A 23,347-nucleotide genomic window follows, 5' to 3' on the forward strand; every position below is an offset into this window, starting at 1 on the left:
AAAAAGTTTAGTTTTTCATGTGAAAAACGGCTATAAATTTCGACTTGGTTAACCAAGTCTAAATCAAGTATTCTTTTTAAACCGGGTTGATTTAATTTTGATGCAAATCGGTTGAACGGTGTACGAGTTATGCAACGAAATTCTAAAAAAAAATTTTTAGGATTTTTCTTTTCCAAATAATTCAGAAACTACTCGGCCGATCGATTCTAAATTCTACTTAACGTTATTAGTATTGATGATTTCTTTCGATTACGACGATGAACGTTCAAATCGGTTGATTCGTTTCGAAGATATTGGACGAAAAAAATGCGTTTACTTACACACACATGCGCGTGCGCGGACGTCCATCTAAAAATAGCCAGAATAGCTTTCTAGGATCTCGAAACGTCGACATCTGATGAAAACTCGATTTCCGAAAATCGGACCGAAACCAATAACTTGTCGTTGTTTGAAAATTTTCTATTTTCATAGAAGGAAGTTAAAAAGAAGTATTAGGTAGAATATGTAATTATTTTTCGACACAAACGTTTACGGTTAAAGTAAAGTTGCGTGAAGAGGGTCGTGCTACAATGCACGTTGACCCATATTCGGGTCGTTGCTATTTCAGATTTATCTTTTTCATAGAGGAAGGTCGTATAGTTAGCGTTGTCATCGCGTTGTATACCGACACTTATTACTTAATGCAGTCTTGTTACTTGCAATTATTTTTAATGTTTGAAAGTTAAACAAATGTATGATTATTCATAAGGAAACAGGAAAAAAACAAGTTATTTTAAAAATACTGTTTTTACTATTAAATTATTAAAAAATTATATGACTTTTTCTTTCAATTTTTTAAAAATTTCATTGAAGATATCGAAATTTTTTTTTTTTTTGGGTGAATTAAATAAAAAATTATTTGTGACATGGGAAAGAATAAGGGTAGTGTATCATTTCGTTATAAGAAAATTAAAAAAAAACTAGAGAAACTTAAAATAGGAGAAGAGATTTAATAGATGACAAAATCCAAAAGTGGGAGAAATTCTCCCACCTGAAAATGCACCTCATTGCACCGCCTCTTACTATGACCATTCACGCATCGTAGAGCCCCACTACATTTGTATTTATCCTCTCTCATCCCCACCGCTTAAAATCGTCACATGTACAAGAGGGAGGGAAGCAATGACGTTTATAAAGGGTGACAATTGCGCATGCGTTAAAATTGTAAATACTCCTTGACTCTGCGCACAGTGGAACGTCTTGTGGCAGGTCCGGGACGCTAGAATTCTCTGGTTATACTATATGTATGTATATGAACTAATGAATAAAAAGAGTTTAACGTGTCCGAGTATCAGGGGTAGTGGCTCGATACTGCTCCGGGTTCAATAAACAGAAACTCTCCCCTCTTGTACTAACTCTTTCACCCTCTAATATTCCTCCTGCCACTCTGACGCTTGTCTATTTTTTGTGTGCAGTACATTTTGTCGCATCATCAAACACTTATTAAGTAGATTTGTCTGAAATCTAACAATTGTCTTTGTCCTTATGGTAAATTTTTCAAGGAATTTTGTCATGGCCTATCTTAATTGGTCGAGTAGGTTCCAAAAATTCAACTCGTTAAAAAGTGTATGTATGTATGTATATATATTAGGGTGGTTCATTTGGAACGACTATTTTTTTTTTACTCCTAATTCAAAATCTTGCTGTAGACATTGAAAAAAATATTCCCTGCAAGTTTCAGCCTTTAATTTGAATCTTAGGTACTTCACATATGATTTTGAAGTTTTCCGGTTTAAAATACATGGGAAAGTTAGGATTTTTTTTCCAATTCTCGATAACTCAGTCGCTCTCTAAGAATGAATCAGTGGAGTTCACTTCGAATTAGTGAATATTCACTGGAAACCAGCTATGATTATACACTATAAAAAATAAGGTACTGACATCAAACTCCCTAAGAGTTTGAAAAATTTCCTCTTCAGTGAAACCAAATTCGTTTGAACCCATGCAGGAGCTGCCAGATGAGTTGAACGACGGGGCCCTACTTGGCCCAGCACTGAGGGACTAGCTTTGGCACACCTATATTGGCCCATGCTTGGCTCAAGATTGGGTACTTAGTCCTGGTCGTTACAATGATTAGCCTTGGCCATTCAATGGCAACCCGGCCTTAAGGCCAGAACCGGGCAACCTAGCCTTGACTGTTACAATGATTACCCGAGCTTGGGCCAAGACTGGTTAACCTAGCCTTGGTCATTCGATGGCAACCCAGGCTTGAGCCAGGACTGGGTAACCTAGCCTTGGCCGTTACAATGATTACCCGAGCTTGAGCCAAGACTGAGTGCCCCTGCCTTGGCCATCCAATGGCAACCCAGACTTGGACGAAGGTAGGATTATCCAAGTTTGGCTATACCTATGGTTTAACCTTCCGTTACACGCGCTTTCTCTAGTGTCTTACTCGTATTCACGCCAACTCTATTAGGTTGAGTAGTGTTGTGCGGGGAATCGCCGTATAGTGCGAGTAACGAAGGGTTAATAAGTAGATCATATAAATGTATCAGTTCAACATTAGTAGGTTCGCCCAGTAGCTACCGTTCGGATCCAGCAATCAGAAGGATGGCAGTTCGCGCCCAGAGCCCAGCAAAATTTTCACCGAGTTTTTTTCACATCATTTACCTCCCTTAGATAATTTAAACGTTAATAATCATGAACTCTACGAGGTTAATAATATTAAATTTTTTTTTAAATTAAATTTATTCGTTTCGTCGATGTATGCGCCTGGTCTAGCAACCAGGACTGGCCCTGTCTTATCATTCCAGACTTCTACCAAGGCTGGGCCAAGGATGGCTTACGAGCTTGGCCCAAGGTTCTTCATACTTGTGCAAATCTTGGGCCCGTCGTACTTTCCTCGCTGGGGTAATATTAGTATTTTCATACATTCAGCTGATTGCCGTGGTATGATCTAAAATTTCATCACATTAATTGTAAAACTTACAAATTCAAATGCAAGTGATTTCGCGGAATTGAAATACAAATTTTCTATTTTCAATCATTAATGAATGGTCTTAATACTGCAATAATTATAAAAATAAATTTTTGATTTTCTGTAATTTATTAACGATATTTTAAAGTGTAGTTTTACTATTTTTACACTCTAAATAATAAAAGTTCGTGATTGCTAAGGCATAGATGATACTTAATATAGAAATTTTAAAAATTACAGTGTGAGATGTAATAATTCTATTTTTTACATCAACCCTTCGTCACTCGCATCACTTTTCCATCCTTCGTCACTCGCGTGGTGAGCGCTACGCCGCCGAGTTGAGCCGAGTGCGGTGTTGCCAAGTCTATCCTATATTAAATGTTAATGAAAACAATAATTGTACTTATTGAGATTCAAATTTTAAACAAATATTTATTTATTTAAAATCACAATAATTACAATAATTATTATTATTATTTCTTGTAAATGAAACTTTTTTGGGGAAAACAAATGAATTATTTGAATTATTTATTTGTTATAACATTATTACTTTAATTGACAATAAAAACTATGATGACAATAATGTTAACATTAACTTATATCATAATTTATAGTAATATATTCAATACTTATTTAAAATGAGAATCACTTAATCAATTTTATTTTCTAATATGAAATTTACGTATTTGGTATTTTTAATCTTCAAATTTCACTCGTCTTTTCAAGAGAGTTATCAACTCATTGATCGACCGACATAAAACAAATTTATATTTATTTAAAAAAATAAGTATTATCAATTATTTTATGATTAATAGAAATTGTTTGTTTTTTTTTATTAACAATTATTTACACAGAATGAATTTGTTTACTTACCATGCTAGCTACACACTCCTGGTGAGAACTTTAGAACTGAGTTTTTCAGAGAAAATTCTGAAAAATTTCCAACAGCACCAATTATATTTATTTGTTCCTATATCTATATATTATGTGAGAATATAACCAAGTACAACTTGGCAACATGATAATTCGGTCATTTACCGGTTACTCACTCGCACCGGGTGGCGTATTATAGCGCCGCTTTTCAATTTCTTAGCCATTAAAGTATTCTTTTATTCAACTAAAAAATTTATTTTTTTTATTTATGGTACATTAACATTTTCTAAAATGTTCAATTGAGGTGTTGTAATTTTTCCAAATTTAATCATTTCCATAATTATGAGAAAGACGTTAAAATGTAAAAATGGCAATGCCAGGCTCATTGAGCGAGTGACAAATTTGTCACCTGACCCTTATAAGGGTTAAAGTTCATAATTGATTGCCCACACTGTAAATCTTATTGAACGACTCAACAAATTTTCTTATTTGGTACTTTAATTTTTACATAACTGCTAAACGGTAATTTTTACAGTTTTAAAAAGGAATAAATGGTTTTTAAAGAAAAGAACTTTCTGTGAGCAAGATTATTTTACATTTTATTGTGTTCGATTTACATTTTCAAATTGTAAATATTACTGCTTAATTTGCAACTAATATTTTACTGGATAAAATTGAAAAATTACAGAATACATTGTAACTTATGTAATTTTCAATATGACGGGCTTGTTTTTACATTTTATTCTGTAATTATTCCAGTTTTCTTTTTTCCGTGTACGAACTAATCAACCGATTTTTTAAGTTTGAGGCGGCATTTGACTCAGTTCTTCAGTTTTTAACGCTAAAAAATATTTGGAATCAATCAGTTCAACAATTTTTAATTCATTAGATAAAAACTCTTTTTTGAAATTTTTTCGAAAACAACATATTTCTTGAAAAAATGATTCGATTTTGATAGTTAAGGCGGCATTCAATGCGTTTTATTGAGTTTTAGAGCTGCTTTTTGAACAAATCACCGATTGAAATTATTCTTGCACTGAATGAAAGGTACTCATGCAGTCTCCCCATAGTTCGACAGAGGGGCCTTGCCTGGCCCATTCTTGGGCCATAACTGGGTACTCAACCTTGGCCATTCCTGTGATTAGCCAACCTTGGGCCAAGACTGGCAGATCTAGCTTTGGCCATTCAACGGCGTGCCAAAATTAGCTCAAGGATGGGTAACCTAGCCTTGACCATTCCTGTAGATACCCATCTTTGGACTAGAACTAACTGGTCTATAATGGTAGTATAAAGCAAGACGATTCAACTGATGGGTTCTTGATAAATAATCAATTCAATTTTATCAGTTTTGTTTTAAAAAATTATGTAATTATAATAAAAATAGTACGAAATTATATTTTTTTTTCTAAATCGAAAACGTTGATTAAATTACTTTTTATATTTCATAAAACCTAGTGTATATAGTACAATGAATAAGTAGATCATATAAATATATCAGTTCAACATTAGTAGGTTCGTTCAGTAGCTACCGTTAAGACCCAGCAATCAAAGGACGGCAGTTTGCTCCCAGAATACAGCAGAATTTTCACCGAGTTTTTTTAACATCATTTACCTCACTTAAATAGTTTAAACGTTAATGATTATGAACTCCATTAGGTTAATAATCATACAATTTTTTTCAAATTAAATTTATTTGTTTCGTCGATGTCTGGGCCAGGTCCGGCAACCAAGTATGGGCCAGGTCTGACAACCAGGCTTGGCCCAAGATTATCATTTTAGACTTCTACTGACGCCGGGCCAAGACTGGCTTACCAGCGTGGCCCTGGATTCTACACAGTTGGACCAAACCTGGACTTGTCGTACTTTCCTCGCTAGGTTGGTATTTTCTGAAACCAAGAGCTTGATTTTCTCAAGCCAACTAAGTTGTTTTCTTATTCGAAGAAACTAAAAACATTTAAAGCAAAAATGTATACATTTGAATCAAGATTGAATTTCTTCATTGAAATGCCTTGTATATATCAATTTGAAAAAAAAAATTTTGACCAAGATAAAATGTTTTCACACAAAGAAACAGGATATATTAATTTAAGAATTTATTTTTGGAAACGACTTTCTTCTTGACCCAAGGATTCCTTTCTTTCTGTGTGTTTTATTAAGTTCTAGAGCTAATAAGAGTTTGGAATCAATTAATCTCGTTGTTTTGAAAAAATTTCGAAAAAGCTAAAAATAAATTTTTTTTCTTCGTGTTTCGTAATTGTTTCGGAGTCTGTTGGATCATACGATCTGAAATTCACCGGAAAGTCAATGACTTACAAACTATCAATTGCCGCAAGAACCACCCTAATCGGTTAGATAGTTAAAAAGTTAGAGAGTTAACACACACACATACACAGGAATCTCTCTAAAACTGCCAAAATAGCATCCTAAGACATTTAAACTTTGACATCTAATGAAAACTCGATTTTTATGAATTAGGGTGAAAACTATAACCCAGAGAGGAAAGTACAATGGGCCCAGGCTTGGCCCAACTTTGTAGAACCTTGGGTCAGGCTTGTAAGCCAGTCTTGGCCCAGTTTTGGTAAAAGTCTGAAATGATAATCTCGGGCCAAGCCTGGTTGCCAGACTTGGCCCGTGCTTGATTACCAGATCTGGCCTAGGCTGCGAGGAAACGAATAAATTTAATTACAAAAAAAAATTTATTATTATTAACCTCGTAGAGTTCATGATATTAACGTTTAAATTATCCAAGGGAGGTAAATGATGTGAAAAAAACTCGGTGAAAATTCTGCTGGGCTCTGGGCGCGAACTGCCGTCCTTCTGATTGCTGGGTCCGAACGGTAGCTACTAGACGAACTTACTAATGTTGAACTGATATATTTATATGATCTACTTATTAAACCATAGGTATAGCCAAACTTGGGTAATCCTACCTTGGCCCAAGTCTGGGTTGCCATTGGACAGCCATGGTAGGGGCATCCAGTCTTGGCCCAAGCTCAAGTAATCATTGTGACGGCCAAGGCTAGGTTACCTAGTCTTGGCCCTAGTCTGGCTTGTCATTGCATGGCCAAGGCTAGGTTACCCAGTCCTGGCTCAAGCCTGGGTTGCCATCGAATGACCAAGGCTAGGTTACCCAGTCTTGGCCCAAGCTCGGGTAATCATTGTAACGGCCAGGACTGAGTACCCAATCTTGAGCCAAGCATGGGCCAATATAGGTTTGCCAAAGCTAGGTTCCTCAGTGCTGGGCCAAGTAGGATCCCGTCGTTCAACTCTGGCAGCACCTGCATGGGAACTTATCGAATTTTCGAATATTTGCAATTTTCGTAGTGGGAATTTATAAACGCTGATAGATTTAAAAAATAATGTTTTTTGATTCAAATTCTATACCTTGTAACGGGTTTTCACCACCGGAAATCTACCGGCGTGATATCCGAGTACAGCGAAAAGTACAGAGAAAAGCATTATTTTTAAATCTATCAACTTTGAGCTTCGTTATCACTTAAACGCTTGGACTTACGGAAAAAGTGTAAGAAACCTAGGAAAAAAATCTTTTTTAAAGAGCGATAAATTTCTGTTACAAGAAAATTCATAATGGTTAATTTTATGTCCATTCGTTAGAGAGTAATAAAATTTCAACCAAAAACGCCAATTTTTTGGACCAATAATCTTCAATATATTTCAAATGGTTGGATTCACGAAAAAAACATGAGACAGCTTTTTTGAAGAGCGGTTAATTTCCTACAAAAATATGTATTAGTCATTGCTGTACACTTATTTTTAAGCGAGTAATAAAATTTTTCTCATTGTACTAAAATGGGAAGGTATCATTATGCTTAAGAAGGATTAAACGGCGTTAGAATAAACTTTTTTTATTTTTTTTTATTATTTTTGGATCACAAATAAGTGATTTATATCATGGCCAAGTAAAAAATTCTAATTTGGAAAATAACGGACACCCTACTATACATATATTAAACAAAAGTAGTATATATAAACGGAAAGAAAATTATGGAAACTTTTGCTATGCACTATGGAATAGTTCCCATAGTGGTATAGGAATTGTACCCATACTATTATGGGAACCATTCCCATAATAAGATGGGAATAGTTCCTATACCAATATAGAAACCATTCCCATAATGTTACGGGAACTATTCCCATATCATTATGGAAACTATTCCTATACTATAAAATACCATATACAACGTTACTCTTCTAACTGTTCTCTCATATATTATATACTCTCATAATGAATGCATTCAATATTTTCAGCTTTTATAAGTTCCTACTAAAAAAATTGCAAATATTCGGAAATTCGATAAGTTCCCATGCAGGAGCTGCCAGAGTCGAACGACGGGGCCCTACTTGGCCCAGCACTGGGGAACCCTTAGGAAGGGTTAAACGGCATTAAATTAAACTTTTTTATTTTTTTTTTTATTATTTTTGGATCACAAATAAATGATTTATATCATGGCCACGTAAAAAAATCTAATTTTGGAAATAACGGACACCCTAATGTATAGTTAATTTATTGAGATGACAAGATCCAAAGGTTATTATCAAATGTTGACAATAGACGACGCGTTGTCGTTTTGAGGGTCACGTTCACAGTACCGTAGTCTCCTTTGAAAACGACGCGTCGATTTGGTGGTTGCGCGAGGTCCGGGCACGGCTGCAAAAGGGGCAGAAGGGGGTAGACGAAGTAGAGAGGAAGCGATAGTCAAGGAACATAGGAGAAAAGTGGAAAGGGTTGTGCACAGCTGAGCCGGTCGATGCAACTGCACATCCCTTCTCACTCGGTGTTTCTCGTTGTACCCTCTCGGCTCTCATCTCATTCCCCACCCTGGTGTTCTATTCCCTCTTATACCTTTTTTCTGACACTCTTGACGCCCCAGGTCAGTGACCCCGCGAACTAACCCCACTGTAGTTTCATGTCGTTTGTGTACATACTTTATATACTTAGCCCTTTTTTTGGTCATACAATATAATTATTATTTTATGTAGTTATACTGATTATTATTTTTTTGTTGATTGATTTATATATTTATTCTTATCATTTTTAAAATCATTTAAGTTTACGTAAAAAAACATTTTACTAGACTATTGCTTTTATTGTGCATTTTATATTCATAAAATAAAAGTGGATTGTCTTCATCAACACGTAATTATATAAAAGTTTTCTTAGTTTTTCCATTAAAAATTTATAAAATACATAATTAATTAAAAATGTTTATAAGTATTATTTAATTTTCAATGTACACATTGACGTCATTATTGCTTTCATTTCAACCCCAATAATGACTGATCGAACTTTTTTTTATATATTTTGTTAATTTGTATCCCAGGAAAAAAAAAATTATATATAATTTTGTAAAATTATGTAAATCTTTCTAATTTGGTTATATATAAATTTATATAATCATATATTTATATATATATATAATTTAATTTAACTAATGGCAATTTCTGAGTGAAAATCAATCTGTGCGAGTTTGTGAATCATGATATTTTGTGAAATAATTTAGATACGACCAAATAATGTAAGATTAGCCGGAAAAACTGATTTCTCAATCATTTGTAAAATTTTATAGTCTATAAAATTTTTTAATTAACCGCATTCATAAATCTTATATTACAAACATTTTTAAATTCTTGGAAATAGACTAACAAGACCAAAAGCGGGATGACAGCTAAAAAATTTTAAAGTTTTAACAATGAAAAGTTATACATAACTGAGATATAAAATTTTAAAAATTATAGTTAAGTTTAAAAAATTTTAATCTCATTTTTTTTAATTTACCAAAAGAAGTGATTATCGTCCTGCTATTAGTGGGTATACCGCTAATGGTCTCTTTACCCTATAAGCAATAATATAATTGAATACAATACAGATAACATAAACAATCATTTATTGATGTCTTCGATTTTCTAAAGTTCATTGGTATCCAAATAAATGCAATTAACTTCTCCGTTCGTGCGTGATTCAGCGCAGTAGTTAACAAATCAGACTTGGATTCCTAAGATCCTGGGATCGAGCCCATGAGTCGGCGGGATTTTTTTTTTCATGATAGTTGGTGTCTATACAACTTTATGAAGTTATATATAATTATATAAAATTTTATATGACTATATAAAATTAGATCAAACAAAAACTTATACCTAATTTTATCTAAGCATTTATATAAAATTTTATATAATTATACATAAATTTTTTTTCCCGGGTACAATTATTTATGATAGTGAGAAATTATAATTTTTCTTCTCTCATCTGCTTATTACTATTATCAACATCTTAATTCTAACAACCTGATGGTAATAGTTACCATCAGCCCAAATAATAATTACTATCAAAACTAATAAATAATTTATAAATTGGTGTTACCGTCTGAAGCTTGTCTACATGTAATTTTCAACTTTTTTTAACTGTGTATGTGATTAATTTCACACACACACGCGCGCATACACACATACATATACACACGGACACACCTACGCACAAAAACATATACACGCGCGTTCACACACACACACACACATATACATATTATTAATATAAATAAAGGATTTAAATTTATCTTATTTTTCGTTTCAGAATTTTTCCAACCTTGAACGGTATCAGTTACCATCTTCGATTGTAACAATTATAATCTTTAATAGTTACAATTAGCATCTTTGATAGTAATCGTTACTACCATCAATTGTTACTGTTATCCTTTTCAATAGCAAAACTAATTATTATTACCACTAAAAAATTTTACTACTATTTCAAATAGTTAAAGTTAAAAATTTAATATTTTTGATATTAAATTAAAATCTCTCAGAGTAGCTATTCCTCAAAATTTTTTCAAAAAATTTCCTTGTGTTATTTAATTGGAAAAAAGAAAATTGCAATCAGAGAGTACTTAATATCAATAATAAGAGCTCAAATTTTAACAGGCATCTTCTTTTATTCCACTCAAACTTTTGAGTGAGTGTCCCTGAAAAAAAACAACTATTTTTTTGTTCTCGAAACCCCCTATGAAATAGTTGCAGGGAGGTGAAATGAGATGCCTACTAAAAGAAAAGCTCTAAACATTAATATTTAGAGTTCACTTATCGCAACTTTCTATTTCCATTTTAACTAACATAGAAAAAAAAAAGTTTTAGTAAGCTTAATACAGTACAAATTTTTAACTTTCTTCTATGTAAATTGCGAATTTTCAAAGAAAGAAAGTTATTGGTTTCGGTCCGATTTTCATAAATCGAGTTTTCATCAAATGTCGACGTTTTGAGGTCCTAGGAAGCTATTCTGACTATTTTCAGAATGATGTCCGAGTGTCTTTAAGTGTGTGTGTGTGTAATCTCTTTGAAACTTTTGAACTAATAAACCGATTTGGATGTTGAAGGCGGTAATCGAAAAAGCTTGTTGGCCATCAACTTTCTTAAAAATTTCAGATTATTTGATCAAGTTGACTCGAAAATATTGGCGAATTACGAAAAAAAAATTTTTTTTTTTTTAGTTTTTTATTGATTTCTCGAAGAGCTCGAAAATGTATCCACTACAATGTTTTTGAGCTCACGGAGCTCGAAAACAGCGAGAAGTTTTGGGGCTAGCCCACAGGGTCAACCGATAGACAGATTTTTTTAGATTTTTTGCGTATAACTCATAAACCACTTGCCCGATTCGCCTCAAAATGTAATCAGTTTTAAGTATTGATGGGATTTTTCGATTGCCATCATAAACGCTTGAATCAGTTTATTCGTTCCAAAGATATCGTCGGACAAAAATTATTTTTTTTCAGAGAAGTGTGTGTTTTGTCGGTGTATCAGTCTTTTGCGTTTGGAGAGCTCAAAAATTTACAAGTAATAATGTTTTGGGGCTGACCCGCAGGGGTAGGTGGTTTGCAGATTTTTACAAACATAAAATGTTCAACTGCTTGTATCTTATAAACAGTGCACTTTAGCAATATAAGTGTAATGAGCAATTTTGTAGATGACAAAATTTTCTAAAAGATTAGAACTCTGCATATTTTTCGTAAAATAAGCCGTTTTCTCGCTATTAACAAAAGTATATGAAAAAAGTGAAAAAACTGACTTTTGGAGCTGATACAATTGGCATGGATCGAGTTAGAGCAAAATCGTCTTATACACTTTCAAAAAGCAACAAATTCTCTACAAAAGAAAAACTGGTTTTAAAACGCTACGTTAAAATTCGGCTGAGTTATAGCAATTTAAAAAAAAAAATATTCGATTTACATACTTTTTAAATGGGAAAAATTTTAAATGATAAAGGTAGTATACTTAAAATTAATATTAAGAGCTCAAACTTTGGTGGAATTTTTTTTTTCGATGTATACAATGATATTTAGATGTCAGCGAAAAAAAAAAAAGTCGGTTTTTTTAAAGCACCCTAATATATAATATATATAGATGTTGAGAATGAGGGCACTAAGAACAAAATAGATTATAATAGAGGAGAAAAATTATAATGACACGTATTTTGTATAGATCGGAATATGTGTAGTTGGCAAAGGAAAGCAAATCAGAGGTCAACAACCCGTCTACTCTACACTAATACAACGATAGTTTCAAATATGTTGCCACATAGTGATATGCACATACATATTTATATATACTCATCCACACACACACACACACTTACACACGCTATTTCACTCCATCAGATGGAGCTGGATCTCTCTGTGTGCTCTGGGTTCAGAGCCTAGCCTAGACGATAAGCCACTATGGCGCACAAAAGATGGCACCATCACGATAATTCTACATCTATAACAAGTACAAAAAATAACCAAGACCTTCCTATCACCGACATTGCTCTTTCAATGATATTTTTTTATCAAATATTATCGGTTTATTATTTGAGGGGAATGCTAAAGTTTATACAGGGAGTATATAATTAAAGTTAGATTGTATAAAACCTTTATAGATAATCTATACATATATACACATACACACACACACATATTCACGTATATGTTTATATATATATTATATATATATTTATCAAAGTTGATATCCAATGAGAGCGTAGGAGCGCTGCTGCACATTTCCCGCATTTTCACGGTCAGGCGTTATCGATCGGTTTGTCGGAGAGAAAATGGAGGGAGATGTAATAGCGGTAGGGGAAAGAAGAAGCGTCTTGGAGTGCATCTAGAGGTTGTTGAACTCTTTTTGGCAACTCCAGTACGATAAAGTCCAATCACTATTGGTATTGTTATGCCGAATTTTGATTCGATTGTTTCCTTATCGATAAAGAAGAAAATAGGATTAATTTTTTTTTAATTGATTTTCATTAAGGAAACATTATTGACGTATTAATTATATTCTACTTAGAAGTTTTATAAATTTACTATCAAGTTTAAATTACAATGATTTTATTTTTAAAATTGTTGTATTATCTATTTAATTCATAATATTCACGCCCTTCATAGTTTTATCCTATTCTAGTCAACAGTATTTTGTGAAGAGACGATACATCCGTAGCGACGCGTGCAATGTATTTCGGTGCAATATGACGCCGTCGAGGTCAATGCCCGTCCTTACTCCGGACTCACGGAAGAAAATAAAAAAAAAATAAAAGGACGAAGGTGAAGAAGAGTCATTGATGATAAAAAGAACAATAAAGAAAACGTCAAAGATATATACATATATATATAAATAGATGTATATTTGAATGAAAAAACGAAAATCATAATAAACTGAATAAAAATATTAATCAAATGATATCTTTAAGATTCTAGTGACTTGACTGTTAGATATTATATGTAATCATAAAGCTGGTTATGATATACCAGGAAGTACGAGAATGTTCGGAGTTACCCCCTCTTCTCGTTAGATGTTTTGCAGCTGCAATCATGCTGCTGCTGCTTCTGGGCACTTTCACTGCTGACCTACTAGCTGTTACGGTGACTCCCGCAAAATAGGCTTCCTTCATCCTTAACGATAATTGACATACGCATTTTATCTGATAATTTTAGAATTCAAATATGTAATAAAATCAAAAGTTACATTAAAAAATTTTAATTGCTACATTGACCATGTATGTATTCAATTGTATTTCAAGAAACTACATTATCTAATATCTAGTGACAATTACCTACACGGAGAGAAATTTAAAGTAACCATTCCTAGTACATTTATGAAATATCATCCCGTGCCGTTATGGTAATAATTACTTGGAATTATGAGATGGAGGCCCATACTTTCTGGGAAAAGTTCCCATATTGCATGGTAATAGGACTGTTGTAATGATTACCATACTCATAGGATTACGAACGAATTCCATAACCAGATTGTAACGGTTCCTAAGTGCATATGGGAATAAACCCTATATATTATGGTGATCATTTCCACACAGTTAGAAATTTTGTGTATTTGTGTTAAAAAATAATTTGGTTAAATTTTTTGTGCTGATTTTCAACACAGAAATCTGTTAATTCAACACAAACCGTTTGTGTTATTTTACTTTAACGTATTTTTTATGTTAAATGATTGGAAAATCTAGAATGTAACACCTTTTTTTGTGTTATTCGAAAATTAACACATAATTTGTGTTGTTTAGCTAAACACTTCCGTGCGAATCTTCATTACTATATAACCAAGCAAAGCACTGTAGCTTTTTTAAAAAAAAAATTTTAATCGTTTTAAATACTTTTGAATCGACTTAATCGACATCGTTTTTTAAAAGCGGATGAACATGAATCGTTTTGAATCTGTGATATATGTTATTTTATTCAGTGATATAAGTTGTACTAAGGTTAGATCGGTATACTTGAGTTGGTTAAGGTTATGTGCTTATGTTTATTAGTTAATTTTAACACGAAAAGTCTGTTAACCCTTAAGCACTCTCGTGAAACGGTTTAGTATCATTCCTTGCGATGAGAAAGACTCTCACGCCTTTTGCGCATGTGCACGCATGCTTATAGTCCCTTTAATTTGAAAAGTCCGAAACAAGATAAATTTCTTTTTAAAAAAAAATTAACTTATTTAAGAATAATATTTGGTTCCAATTCATTTACGTTAAATTAAATTTTTTTAAACAATATTCAAATTTAGAAATAATTAGCTGAACAGTACTTTTACATGTCTTAAAATTAGTAAAATGTAATCCGATATTAACTTTTTAATAGTATTGCAGTGTTAGTATACTTCTATAATTAACAAAATTCCGATTTTGGATAACAATACAAGTAGTAAAGATAAAATACAAAGATCAGTATTTGATTCATATTATCGTCTTAACATTAAAATAATTAAAGACTATTATTTTCATAAAATTTTCAAATTATCAACGACCAGCACATGCACTTCAGTAATTAATATTATTCAGTAAAAATTAATACTCATTTAACTTATTTTTATGTTTAGTGAATTTGACAAAATTTTATGAAATTTCATAAAATTTTATGAATTTTCATAAAAATATTATTTTCCGGGTCATGATTTGTTATATACTTCATTATGAAATTATCAGTTTCCCCAAAATTATATAAAATCTTATAAAATTTTAAAAATTTTGTGTGAGTGGTTAAAACTCCATATCTCGATAAATATACTATTTATTCATACGCGATCACGCACATGACTTGACGCAGATAATAATATTAATTAAACTGCAAAAATTATATATTAAATTATTAATAATAATTTGAATAGATAGAACCCTAATTTAAACAAATATACAGAATTAGTGAAACAGAGAGTAAATGAAAACTCACAGGGCTTTCAATGCCTCCGGCATTAAATCTCAGTACCGCAATAGCTCAAAACACTAAAAGAAAACGTAGTGGTAATGAAGTAAAAACCATTGGAGAAAAAACCAAACTAACTAAAATGAATAATCAAAGACAAGATAATAGTATTCCTCTATCAAACAGATACGTACTTCTCGGTGATGATGACGATATGGAAACAGGCAATGATACTCAACAGACACCACCAGTTTCACAACAAACCACAAACACACCAAATTCTGCACAAAAAAAGTGCGAAAACTATCACCAATTGTTATTCATGGTAAAGTTAACAGTGACTCAAAAATAATAGAAATGATTAAATGCCTAGTCGAACAATAATTTTATATTAAATATCATCAATATCAATCTGAAATCTTCACAACAAGTCAGGATGATTATACTAAGCTAATCGAACATCTCAAAGCCACAGGTGTTAAATTTCACACATACACTGTGAAAAATTCCCAATAAATTTTACTATGGTGCGTAGTAACACCGAACTATAAAAAAACTGATTCAAAATTTACAAGTGTTCCATATAGTAAACGTTTGCGCAGGCTACACGATTGTGGCCTATGCGCATACGTTTACTGTGGGACACTTGTAAATTTAGCATCAGTTTTTTTATAGTCCGGTGTTACTATGCACCCATAGTAAAAATTGTTGGGAATTTTTCACAGCGTACACACTTAAAAAGTAGAAAAAGAAAACCCTAGTCATCAAAGGACTACATAAGGAAACTAAACCCGAAGACATACTGGCTGAACTCAATGCAACTGGATTCGAAGCCACTCAGGTTAATCTGATGATAGGTACCAAATATCCATTATTTATGGTAGCAGTGATAGCTGACACCCACCTAAAACATTTAAACCAAAAAGCCCAACTTCTATGTAATACTAAAGTAAAATGGAATAACTACGTAACCGAGAGAAGAACTTCACAATGTCATCGATGTCAAGAGTGGGGTCAAGCAAGGATTTCACATCGAGAGGATGTAGGTTTGAGCCCATCAGTCACCGGGATTTTTTCTTCAATGAAAAATATAATTAGTCTGTCTCAGTAATGCCCTTATCCATTAGATCAATATGTGACATCTAGTTGCAATTTTTTTTTTCGTGATCTAATATTTTTTTCAAAAAATAAATACTGACTGTAGAATTTTATCAATTTTCATAAAATTTCATGAATTTTTATGAAATTTTATCAGGCCATTTTCAGCATAAATTTTCATGAAAAAATTTTTTCCCGAGAGCTCTAACTTTACCAGGTGTTTTTTTTTTTTGCCCTACTGAAACTTTCAGAAGTATGTCCTTAAAAAATAACAAATAGTCGATTTTTTAAAATCAGTGGATATTATACATATACAAAGAAAACGAGTTTTGAAAGATTTAAAACATTCAATATATTCTAGTAAGAAATTATGAATGCGAATCAACCCTGGTAGAAATAAACCGAGCATATATCCGATCTCTGACCAGGGCCTAACCAGTACGTGACTTAATTGGTAACCCCAGATACATTATTTGCCCAGGTACTGGCCTGATGCAGATCTGGCAAATCTGGCTAAGCAAAATTTTTGTGGCCTTGACTAGTGCAATCAGGGACACCCCTGATTAAATTTAAAGAAGCTATTAATACTCATCAAGTGGTATAAATACTTTAACTTCTAAAGTGGAGCTAAATATTCTGTGAATTTTCAACTCTCAACTTAGTGTTTCAGATATTTATGCATTTTTTCTCAAAATTAAAGATCTATAAATGAATTAATTAAGTACTTACTGTACTATAGGCACTTAGTAAGCCCTAAAAATTCTTAAAAATGTGATATTTTGAAATAACACACAAAATATGTGTTAAAAATAAAAACTTTATAAACACTGTCGAGGAGCGCCACTTGCATTACTTGTGATCAGTTGTGTCTTAGTCTTGATAGTTTTAGGTTGTATTGCACTGTTTTTATTAGCACTAAATGTAATTTATAACTGTATTTTTATCATTCAAAAGTGTCGAGGAGTTTACCCACAAAAAAAATTTTTTTACTACCGATGAAAAATATTTAGTTCTCATTATGAATTATTTCGTGTTACATAAAAATTATTTTTTTGTTAAATAAAAATGTGTTTTTTAAAAAAAGTTAAATAGTTATTGTTTATAACTAATATAAAATACCAGGTGGTTAGCTTTTAATTTTTTATGCTTACAACAATATATTATTGCAAATAAAAAAATAAATAGTTTAATCCGGAATAAAAGATTTTATAACCTCGAAATGAGAAATGAATTATATTTAATGCACATTAAAGGTATATATAACAATAAAATGTCAAAGTGAATTTTTTTTAATCATGAATGATATCCAAAGACAGTTGAATTGACTTCTCATATTGAACAAATGTCGTACAAATATTTTTTATTGCTTACTTCTGGATATTAAAAAACATATATATCAACTATTTTCTTTTTAGGAAAATAATTAAATTTTGACTCGGGAAGCAACTGAATATTTTTTAAACTTCTCGCTAAGAAAATCGATGATTTTCGAAAAACTCGGGAAGTTAATGTTTTCACCCCGATTTTCGAAAATCGAGTTTTCATCAGATGTCGACATTATGAGGTCCTAGGAAGCTATCCTGACTATTATCAGAATGATGTCCGAGTGTCTGTATGTATGTATAATATACATATAACATACATTGTATATATGTGTGTGTAACCGGTCTATAACTTTTTAACTCATGAACCGATTTATATGGTTAAGGTGGCAATCAAAATATAATTTGTTAAAATGTGTCTGAAATCATACCAACTCTTTCTCTTTATAGTTTTTTTCGATCATCATGTAATGTCATCTAACTTTTTCTTTAGTTTAAATCATATTGCCAGCAAAAAAACGAAAAACCCCAGTTTTTAATATTTTTTTCGCATATTTCATATATTATTGCTCTGACCTAAGTCAAAACGCATTCAAATCTTGATTTTGATCACTGACATTGATTTCTGCTTCAACACATTTATTTCATAAAACATAATCGGGAATATAAATTCAAAAGCCTTTTCTTCATAAATGATTTTTGATTCTTAACTTTTCAAACTCTACACTGAGAAAAAGATTTCTCTTCGAACAATTAAATTGGTTTTGTTGAATTCTATTAAACTAAAAATTATTTGGGACAACTAAATTTTATTACGTCAATATAATCTATTTTATCATTTTTAACAAATGATTTAATAGACTCTATTTGGTTGACATTAATATTTCTCTCTCTAAGATAATAAAATCATTTGGTAGAGTTAAGAAAATATTTAATGGACAACTAAACTATTTTTTAGTGCCAACAAATCCAAATTTTAGAGCAAAATATTATTATATTAACTCTAATAAATATTAATTAGACACAAAAAAATATATTCATTTAAAATAAATATATATATTTTTTCGAGGTTAATAAATATATAATTGAACCTAATGATTATTGATTTAAAAGTTATGGTGTTAGCCAGCAGCAGTTGAAGTAGTTCGGTGCTTGCCACTAGATCGCATCCACCATTTGTGGTGTCCCTGGTAAGATACTTATTTCGGAGTTTTTATATTCCGAGCTTGAAGCATTTATTGGACGAGTTATCCGCTGAAAATTTTTGAGAGTAATATATGGGTATACTGTATTACTACATGACATTAATGTTTAATATTAATATTTTTCCTGAACAGTTTTTGTCATAGTACGAAAAAAAGTGAAGGAAATAAATTATTTTTCTATATATGCATTTATTGAACTGTTGAATAAATATTCTGTCATTTCAAAATAATATTTAATTATTATTAATAACTAATTCTCTATAATGATCACTCATATATTTCATTATGACTACTTTATAAACACTACAGGTAATCAATTTGATTGTATGCTTGCTTGCTACTAAACGCGTAATTATCTTTACTAAATATTTTATAGTTTCTAATTTCTTGTCATTTTCTTGTCATAACTAAAATTTAGTTGTCAGGAGAAAATTTTTTTCTCAGTGTTTCTTTCCGTGTATTTAGAATAAAAAAAAAATAATACACGAGTTCAATATTTTTTTTTTGTAGAAAAATCAATTAATAGTCACTGGGAAAGATTTAATTACGCAGCCAGAACCTTCCGTGGTGCTGGTTGGGTAAATTCGAGTTTCTGACCAATTTTACTACCATAAGCCTGGGAAGGTCTCCAAATCGGCAGCTGATATCAAAATGTTTGACATCCTGACCAGGCACCGACTGGATCTTCCAGGCAAGGCCCGCTTATTATCGAGGTAATTTTGCCGGATGCCAGCTTTTTGCCCGAGTATCATTTTTACCATTTTATTAATAAAAGCATTGTTTTTATTATTTACTACTAAATGTACAGAGAAAATTACGAAATAGTCATTAATTCCATATGCTTACCTGCAAAATTGCTGTTTTATTACTATTTCATTGATATTCTTTATTGATCAAATATCAATTTATATAAAGAGAATATTTAATTATTACTAAACGTTGAGTATAATACATTTCATTACATGATTAGCGATTTTTATTCTGTAAAAATATAGAAATTAAATGAAAATATTCATTAGATACTTTACAGTATGCAAAAATGACAATCTGTTTGGTGATTCTGTAAATCAGATGAATAGCGTAGTACATATTAAGTATTATACAGTAACTAAATATTACTAAACGGTATGTAATTTTTCCGAAGTAGACCGATTAAATTCTAAATTAGTAGGAAAATTTGCACGCGGAAGATCTGAGTTCAAATCATGTGTTCTTGAAATATTAAAATTGACACCAACACAATACAAATGCCATAAATAATAATAAAAAGTTGAAAAACTAATAAGAATTTTCGATTTTTAATTCTATTGTAATATAGTACAATTAGCTAAACATATATAGTCAAGTTTACTGTTGCCGTTTTCATTTATTTGCACACTCAAATAATAAAAATTACTGAATATAAATAAAAATTAATTTCTCATGATAGTAAAAAATTACACAATTTCAATAGCATTTCAAGTTTACAATATAAATTTAGTAATTTTAACTCATATTTTTACGTTAAGTTCCCTATATTTTTTTTTCTGCTTTTATATTTATATATATGCGTGTAAGTACGAACGGAGCGTGTCGTTTCTCTCCCGCTCCAGTCATTGACCCTGTCCCATGCCCATAGTAATGTCGTATGCCCGCGAGTTTGCGCGCGGACCTGATGTGACGAGAGTCATTACTACTATACCATATACTATATACTAGTTGTATCTGTACATAGATATATATATGTGTAGAGTATAAGTGTAAGCAGGACACGAGACGATCAACGGGCCATGGATCACATCGAGAGGCGTATTATAATAGAGTGATGTTGATGATAGAACGAATCGCATATACGAACACGTATAATACAGCCGCCATCGATTTTACTTATATTTGACCTCTGCTTTACCACAAGTACCGACATTTATATATATATTTGTACATGGTTTACGGTCGATTATATATATATATTTATATATATATAGATACATATAATATGGGTTCAATAGTTTGTCAATATTTAATCATTAGTTATGGACAATTTGTAAAAAAAAAAAAAAATAAAATTATTTTTATAAATAGTTCAAAAATTCCTTTACAAAATAATTTATAAATTTTGGAAATTTCGTATAGCAGAAGAAAAAACGATTGCATTTTCATGTATTTTTACGGCCGAGACACAACTCCCACGACGTATTTTTACCGGCGAATAGAGATGTTACTCGTAGTGAAGATCCAGTGCTGTATCATAAAAATTAAGAACCACCAAGTTATTCATTTCTTCATTGTGCTTAGTATTAATTATTAAAGATTAAATTTCATAATCCACCAACGCATTCAAGATGATGAATTATATATTAATAATATATACTTTATTTAATGAAGATAACGAAGTGCCATATACAGTTACTGTATATACATATACAATGTATATATGTGTGTCTACATGCAATTAGGCCTTATCCAGGAAATTTTGTAGTTTGTATAACGTCTACCTTCGAATCAGTTTCAAATTAATAAAAAAAACTTCTAAAATTTTCATGACCATAGTAAAATTCACAATAGTTTTAGTAGTTTCTGATATAAACATTGACAATTTCCCTATGCCGTAGTAATCGCCTAATCTGTTTATTTTAATTTTTGCAGGTGGCTAACATGGTCCGGCTTTACTATGTCACCGTAGCATTTCAAATCGAAAATAATTTCTCCATACGATTGGTTCGAATAACTTTTGCTTAGGTTAAGAGATTTTTTCAAAATGTGTATTAAGGTTAAAGCGAAACTAGTGACTCGAGTCAAAGTAATGTGTTACTTTTTTTGTTAGCTAAATTCTTTTAATAGTTATAAAAATTCATTATTTCAATTTACAATAATATGACGAATTTATAAATTAATAATAATTACTTGTTTAATGAAAGAAAGTAATGAAATGACTTCGTTATTTTTTACTCATATGGTTTTATAAAAAGATGTGGCAACAGAGCGTTTTGACTTCTTGAACATCGATATTCAAATTAAAGCGGGAAAAATTTATTTCTAATCTCCCCTCTCTTTTTAATGTATTTCTATCTTTGTTTTTTCTCTCAGCTACTTCCGCGACGTTGCCAAACTCAATAATATGTATCTCTGTCGATGATCAAGATTGAAAAATAAAGTTTAACTTCAATTATTTAAATAACTACAATGGTAACACTATATTGTTAAAATCTTATCACATTCTAAAAATATTTAAGTTTATACATGTGGTTTTTTATTTCTTAAACTTGTGAGGTAAATAATGAAAAAATCGAATCAGTCATGAAGGAAGCTTAACCACCATAAGAGTCTGTGTATAAGAACCTTAAAAACGTTATTTTTAAATCTTTTTTTCTAAGAAACTAGATGGTGGATCATATTCAAATTTTGAGAATACATCGATAAAGTACTTATTTATATATATACTAAGTTTCAAATCTTATAGCTGGAAAAATCCTTTTTTCATTAAATTCGCTCGAACCTCCTTAGACTAATTCAATAACGAGTTCATCCGTGTCATAATAAATTAACTGACATTAGTTCCTGTCAAAAATATAAGCTAAAAAATAAATATTTTATTTTGTGTATCCAGAACTGGTTAAACAATAGATATTATTACCCCTCCCCCCCCGCCGACTCCCGTTTGTAACCAATATATACTTACATAAGCAAAGATTGGTTAATATGAAAGGTATAATAGAAAAGAAGGGGTATCCGTGAACAGTGCATCGTCCACGTCAAGAGAAAGTTTCTTAATGACCGTGTAATAGATGAACAAATGTGTCTGTTTTTAATATCATATAACATTATTTAAATAAATACAGTTGTCCAGTTTAAAAAATAATTTACTTTAGACCCTACTAAACTACCCTGATTCAGAAATCTCATTTGGAATGATTCAATCCAAGCTAAAGTGTATATCTATATATATATAGTCAATTTTTCCAACTTTGAATTGTTTCGAATCGTGTTTGAATTATTTCAAATTAGGTTTCTCAATCAGGGTAATGATGCTATAGAAAAATTTAATACTGTATTTAAATCTATAAATTAATTAATATATATATATATTAGGGTGATCCAAAAAATAACAAATTTCTTTTTTTTCTCAGAAACAGGTTCAAAAGTTTCATTTAAATAAAAAAAGACGCCGGTGAAAATTAGAGCTCTTAATATTAACATTAGGAGGTACCTCATCGCACTTTTCTATTTTCC

At 31.3% G+C, this 23,347-nt stretch overlaps 1 protein-coding gene and 1 long non-coding RNA gene across 3 annotated transcripts in view; one reads left to right on the forward strand and one right to left on the reverse strand.

Annotated features, from left to right (window-relative positions):
- The window catches only part of LOC130667806 (hormone receptor 4-like), a 71,551-nt gene that overhangs the window by 41,196 nt on the left and 7,008 nt on the right, over nucleotides 1-23,347 (reverse strand). The gene's annotated exons all lie outside the window — the stretch shown is intronic.
- LOC130667808 (uncharacterized) lies at nucleotides 17,352-22,996 on the forward strand. Its single transcript, XR_008989895.1, has 4 exons — nucleotides 17,352-17,864; nucleotides 18,027-18,227; nucleotides 19,649-19,851; nucleotides 21,764-22,996. It is a non-coding gene; the product is annotated as an uncharacterized LOC130667808 (long non-coding RNA).

The sequence above is a fragment of the Microplitis mediator genome, chromosome 5 (genome assembly GCF_029852145.1).
Source record: "Microplitis mediator isolate UGA2020A chromosome 5, iyMicMedi2.1, whole genome shotgun sequence".
Classification (NCBI taxonomy): Eukaryota; Metazoa; Arthropoda; class Insecta; order Hymenoptera; family Braconidae; genus Microplitis; species Microplitis mediator.